At 35.2% G+C, this 6716-nt stretch overlaps 1 long non-coding RNA gene across 2 annotated transcripts in view; it reads left to right on the forward strand.

The window, feature by feature from the left end:
• Positions 1-4815: 4815 nt before the first annotated feature.
• The window catches only part of LOC111814610, an 8928-nt gene continuing 7027 nt past the window's right edge, over positions 4816-6716 (forward strand). For both annotated transcript variants that reach the window (XR_002819553.1, XR_002819554.1), the window contains exons 1-2: positions 4816-4857; positions 6569-6637. This is a non-coding gene — a long non-coding RNA (uncharacterized LOC111814610). The remainder of the gene's footprint in view (positions 4858-6568; positions 6638-6716) is intronic.

Consider the following 6716-nt stretch of genomic DNA (forward strand, 5'->3'; position numbering starts at 1 on the left):
CTTAGTCTGAGTATTTGTAATTAGGATTCTTTCCCAATTTGTAGGTTGTCTTTTCACTCTGTTGGTGATTTATTTTGACACGCAGAAACTTCTCAATAAGACGCATTACCAGTTATTGATACTTTGAGGTATTTTTCATGCACTTTGATTTTTGTACATGAGCTCTCCGCCAATCCCTTTGTCTTCAATATTTTCACCTGACTGCTTTCAGAAAAAAAGCAGAGGTAGCTATTCTGTTTGCAGACCATCTTAACTTTAAACCAAGAATTTTAAACCAGAATTTTTATTTCTGGGAATGTTTTGTGAGTTTGATTTTAGGTAACCGTATTACTGTAGTCTGAGCCTCTCTCTAAAGAGGCTCTTCTTTAGGAATCACTTCTGTGTCAGAGATTCTTGTTTTGTTTTGTCCCAAGATTTACCTTCTCAACTGAGATTTGGACATTACTTTCCATTCTGCACTATCCTCCACCCTTTGATATAGGGCTTTAGCCATTATATTACATAAGTGTCTCCTGATATTATTACTGAAAGGAGAATATGTGTTTAAAGCAGATATAGTATTTTAGTTATATTAATACATTAGTAAAATAGGCAGTATTCATAACAGCAAGTAAAATTTGGTTATTAACAAACTGTTGTAACTAATGGTTTCGTATTTTAGATCACAGAAGCAAAGTAGATCATCAAGTAGGAATTTGTACATAAACTATTTCCTTTGAGTCCTGTCTGGCACTTCTGCTTCATGTACTTGCATTCTTCCAGGCACAGTAGTTCACATAAGTTCCTGTCTGTCACCTTTGTGTTGCAAAGATATTCCTGTAGGTCTGGGCCTCAGACTGGACCCCACTGGGCCTAGAAGTTTGGATCAGTTCATGAGGCCAAGCTACAGGTCTCAGCCATCTGCTGAGTAGCATGCCATCAAACTTCAAACTATGCTGTGAACTCTGCCCATCAAGACTCTACCTGCCTGGACAACTCCATCTGCAGGGCTGAACCGCATCAGCTGGGCTGCATCTCAATTTCTCTGAGCTTCTTAATTCTGTCCACCAGCCCAAACTCCATCCTCTAAGCTAATATAAAAAGTTTGGAAGTATGGCCATTTTCACAATCTTATTTTTTCCTCTCCAGGAGCAGAGTATTCTTTGAATTTTCTGAAATACTCTGTGATCTCTTTTCTTAGAGTACTCTAGTTTTCACTGTATAAACCTTTACTTCCTTTCTGAGATTAATTTCTAAGTATTTCTTTTGCAATTTTCTGTAGGTTTTCTTTATCATGAATGAGTGATGGACTTTGTCAAAAACTTTTTCTGCCTCTATTCAGATGATCATGTGATTTTTGTGTTTGGTTATTTTGATGTGGTGTATTACATTTATGGATTTACATATATTGAAACATCCCTGAATTCCTGGGATGAATCCCATTTGGAAATGGTGCATCACATTCTGATGACTTGCTGCATCATGTTTGCTATTTATTTATTTATTTATCTATTTATTTTAGGATTTTGGCATCTATGTTCATTAGGGAGATGTTGGTCTACAGTTTTCTTTCTTAGTTGGGTTTTCTCTAATTTTATTATCAAATAATACTTGCCTCCAGGAATGAGATTGGGTGAAAAATTTCCCTTTAAATTTAATTGAAGTGTTTGAGAAGAGTTGGCATTAGGTCCTCACTTAATTTCTTGCAGTATTCAGGTGTGAATCCATTAGGACCTGGGATCATGAGTTAATCTCAAACTCTAGAAGTCCTCACCCCATGACTGCATGAGGTTTTGGGGGGACAACTACATACAAACCATAGGACCATTGTTTTTGTTTCTGCTCTGATTTTTTATAATTTCCTGCCCCCATTGGGCTTCGGCTTGATCAGCTTTTCTTTTTGTAGGAGTTTTATGTGCAGCATAAGATTGTTCATTTGGGCTCATTCTGTTTTCCTGATGTGAAAATTTATTGCTATAAATTTCTCTTTTGAGACAGCTTTGATTGTATCCCACAGGTTCTGGTATGTTGTGTCAGTATTTTCTCTTGGTTATAAATAATAATCAGTTTCTTCTTTAATTTCATCTGTGACCCATTGATTAGTCAGGCAGGTATTATTTAGTTTCCACTGTTTATAGAGCTTTTGCTTGTTTTTTTTTTTTTTTTTTGGTTAATAATTTCCAGTTTCATTGCACTATGGTCACATATCATGCATGGGATAATTTTAATACCTTTGCATTTACTTAAGAATATTCTATGTTCTAGCACATGATTTTTTTTGGAAGAATGTCACATGTCAGCTGAGAAGAATGTGTATTCTTACGCTGTTGGGTGGAATGCTCTGTAAAGAGCTACTAAGTCCATTTCTTGACAAGTTTATTTTAGTTATTTTTTATTTGTTTGCTTATTTTTTTGCAAGGTTCCCTATTACTTTTATATTACTGCTCACTCTATTTTTCATGTATGTTAAAATTTGTCTTATATAGTTGGGTACTCCTACATTTGGTGCATCCTTTTATAATGGTTAAAATTTCATCTTGCAGTATTCTCCTAGCAAGAATGTAATGTCCTTCTTTATCTCTTTTAATCACACTTGGTTTGAAGTTGACATTTTCAGCTACCAGAATAGCAACCCCTGCTTTTTTTCTGGGCTCATGTCACATGGAGTATTGTTTTCCATCCTTTGTTGTTCAGCCTATTAATATCTTTTTGTCTTAAATGTGTTTCTTCTATGCAACATATTTTTGAATTTTGTTTTTTGATACACTCTGTCAGTCTGCTTCTTTTGATTGGTGAATTGACCCCACTTATGTTAATAGTTATAACTGATATGTACTGGCTTATCATTGTCACATAGTTTTACTATTGTAGGATGTCTATCTTTCCCCTTTGATTAATTATTTGTTCTGACTGGTGGTTCTTTTCTGTTATTTTTGAAGCTGTGGTCCTCTTTGTCTCGTTCTACAATATCTGTCAGTACTCTTTGTAGAGTTGATTTGGCTACGATTAATATCATCATTTGTCATTTGTTTATCTAATTGCTCCATTAAATTTGGTAAATAGTTTTGCTGGATATATCAGTCTGGGTTTAAAGTTGTTTTCTTTCAGGACCTCAAATATGTTACATTAGCTGTTCTTGATTTGATGGTCTATGTGTGATTTTGATATGCTTTCTTCATAGGTGATTCGATTTCTCTATCTAACAGCTTTTAGATAGAGAAAACAGCAGTATTTTGTTCTTTGGTTCAGTATCTGAGTTATCAATTATTATGTCTTTGTGTAGATTTATTTTGTTTATGTCTATTTGGTGTGCTATATGCCTCACTTAAACTTATGACTGATTTTATTCTCATGCTGGGAAAATTTCTGCTACTACTTCTGCAAACAATCTTTTAATGTCATTTGGGATTACTCTTGCTGTTTTGTTGACATCTATTAGTCTCATATTGTTTTACTTGGCATCACCTTGCAGCTGTTGTATTGTTATTTCCTGGTTTGTTACTTATAAGAGATTTTTCCTTTTCTGTTACTAGCTGCAATGCTATTTTCAATGTGTGAAATTTTTGTCTTCTATTTTGTTCAGGTGGTTTTGCCAGATTTCAATGGAATTCTTAATGCCCTGGATATATTTTTCAATGTGTTTTATGCATTCTTGTTCTTCCCTGTATTGTTCATTCAATTTTTTCGTCATTTTTCTGTTCCCCTCTATTTTTTATTCTGTCTTCCACACATGTATCAAACAATTCTTCCATACTTGTTGTCATTAACTATTTTACCTGTAAGATTGTTTCTGTTCTGATTTCCTCCATAACCTGATGGAGTTGTTTCTTAGTTTCTATCATCTCAGAAATTTAAGTGTGTGACTTTCAGGTTCTTCTATGACATTGTCTTTTGGACTTGTTTTGGGTGGGCTAGAAGTCTGAAATTGTGCTCTGTTTTTTCTTTTTTATCATTTTTAAAGCTCACTATATTCTCCCTGACTCTGAAGCAGTGATATGCTGGTGGGGTGCAGGTTCTCAGGAGAACAGGAGTGCAGGGTAGGCTCAGAAAAGCTCATGCTGCGTGGTGTTCAATTTGGCTTCAAGCTTGGTTTGGGGGAAAGCCTCAGGTCAAGAAGGATTCATTATGATGTATGCAGGCCAATGATTTGCAAGGCTCTCCTGATGCTGGGTCTCACAGGGTAGAGCTCCCCAAGTCTCTTGCAGGTCCCTGTGGTGATGATGTCTTCCTAGCTGTATTCACGGGGAGGATGGGTGGCCAAGCTCAGCAGAATTCTGGTGGGATGGGTGGGTGGTCAAGGTTAGGGCTTTCAGTCTCCCTGGTGGTCTTCAGGACAAGGAGGAGTGCCTGGGCTCAGTGGAAATCTGTCAGGATGGCTGGGTATGAAGGACAATGGTACTAAGACTCCCTAGAAATCTTCCGTATGAAGACAGGCAGCTGGGCTAAGTCGAACTCCCCTTTTAATTTCTTGTTGCTTGAATTTGACTTTCTGTCTTCTTTCTTATAATTTTGGCTAGAGATTGATCAATTTTATTCATACTTTCAAAGCAACAACTCCTTGAATCATTTATTCTTTTATTATTTTCTTGATCTCCTTTGCATTTATTTCTGCTCTAATGTTTATAATTTCCTACCTAATTTGGGCTTGACTTGGTTTTTTCTAGGAGCATGAAATTATTTATTTGGGTTCCCTCTGTTTTCCTAATGTGCACATTTACTGCTATAAATTTTCCCCTTAAGACAGCTTTTATTGTATCCTATAGGTTTCAATATGTTATATCTTCATTTTACTTTAATTGCAATAATTGTTTAATTTCTTTAATTTACTTGTTTTACGAGCATGAGATCATTTATTTGTGTTCCCTCTGCGATGTACTGGTAATTACGAGATTGTTATTTAATTTCCATGTGTTTATGGTGTTTTTGTGCTTTCTTTTGTCAATAATTTGTGGTTTCATTGCACTGTGGCCAGATAGCACACATGGGATAATTTTAATTCATTTGAAATTACTTCAGCATGTGTTACTATACGGTCTATGTTGGAGAGCTGAAAATATATATTCTGACATTGCTGGATGAAAAACTCTTGAAAAGTCTCCTTAAGTCCATTTCTTCACAAATTTAGTTTAGTTCTGTTCTTTCCTGAATTTTTGCATAATTGATCTATATTTTTGTGACACAGCATGTTAAAGTTCCCCATTATGATTGCATTATTGTTCATTTGATTTTTCATGTCTGTTAAAGTTTGTTTTATATAGTTGGGTATTCCTAAATTGGGTTCATATATATTTATGATTGTAATCTCTTCATCTTGCAGTTTTCCCCTACAAGTATATAATAACTTTATCTCTTTGAATGACTTTTGGTTTGAAGTTGATGTTGTCAGCAACCAGAATAGCTACTCTTTTTTTGGGGGGGAGGGGGAAAGGGTTTCTGTGAAATGAGGTTTTGCCTGCTTTCCTTGGAATTCTTAATTTCTTAGATATCTGTTTGAATCTATTCTATGCATTCTAATTATTTTTTGTATTGTTCATTTAATATTTCCATCATTTTAAATTTTTCTCTATTTTTGTCTATATATGCTTTAGATATGCTAAATAATTCTTTCAGGATTTTTGTCATTTCTTCTTTGACTTGAGATATGATTTCTGATTTATTTCAACTTTAGCCTGTTGGACGTGTTTCTTTATTTCAGCTGCTGTCATTTCAGGAATTTCAGGCATGTGTCTTCCATCTTCCTCTATGTCCTTGTCTTCTGGACTTGTTAAGGGTGATATACTGGATTTGGATTATTTTATACTCCTTCCTTTTGGCATTTTTGAAGCTCCAAATGATCACCTGGATTCAGCAGGGGTGGGGAGTGACTGGGTGTGTCTCAGTAAGATGCTCACTACAGTGGTGGGACTAGGTTAAGACTCATCAAGGCTTTCGTTACTGATGGTGGGAATCTGCTTATGCTCAACAAAACTTTTACACAGATGGCAGGCACGGGTGAGATTCACAGGACCTCAAATCATCTGGGTGTCCACCTCAGTTCTCAGATGGTGCAAACACAGCAGTCACCTTGTGTTGGTGGCCCATGGGGCTAAGCTCCTCTGTTAATTTTTCTGTAAGCAGTTTTTGCTTCATTTGTGCTGTCTTTGGATTTTTGTGTATTCAAATAAATCCTAAATTACTGTTTTTCAAGTTATCTTACTAGGTTTGAATAATTTTTTATGTTTATGTATTTTTAAGACATCTTTATGTATCTGTTTTCCTAGTTCAGATCTATCTTTTAGTTCTGCTTCTTCCCTGTATTCACTTTCAGGTTCATAATTTCATAATTTTTTCCTCTGAAATTCTGTTTGCTACCTATTTCATGGATTCTATTTATTTTTTTTTTTGAGAACTGATCACTCATGTTTCTCATCATTTGACTTACATCATTTAGCTTTTTATTAGCATCTTCAATAAGTTAATGGTGATTTACTAAGTCCATTATGTTTGTTGTGTCATATTTCATGCAGCTTCCCCAAAGCCTTTTGAATTGCTTTTTTTTTTTTTTTTTTTTTTTTTTTTGTCTCCTCTTTTGTCATTTCATACAATGCAGCTTTTGGCAAAGATTTTCTCTTCATTGTTGATCAGTAGAACAGCTCTGATGAAGTTGGATATTTTCATGGTCATGTCTTCTTACATTGTGTGTGTGTGTGTGTGTGTGTGTGTGTGTGCCTACTGAAGTTTGCTTGTTGTCTATATTG

This window comes from Octodon degus, unplaced genomic scaffold (genome assembly GCF_000260255.1).
Source record: "Octodon degus isolate 3935 unplaced genomic scaffold, OctDeg1.0 scaffold00375, whole genome shotgun sequence".
NCBI classification, from domain to species: Eukaryota; Metazoa; Chordata; class Mammalia; order Rodentia; family Octodontidae; genus Octodon; species Octodon degus.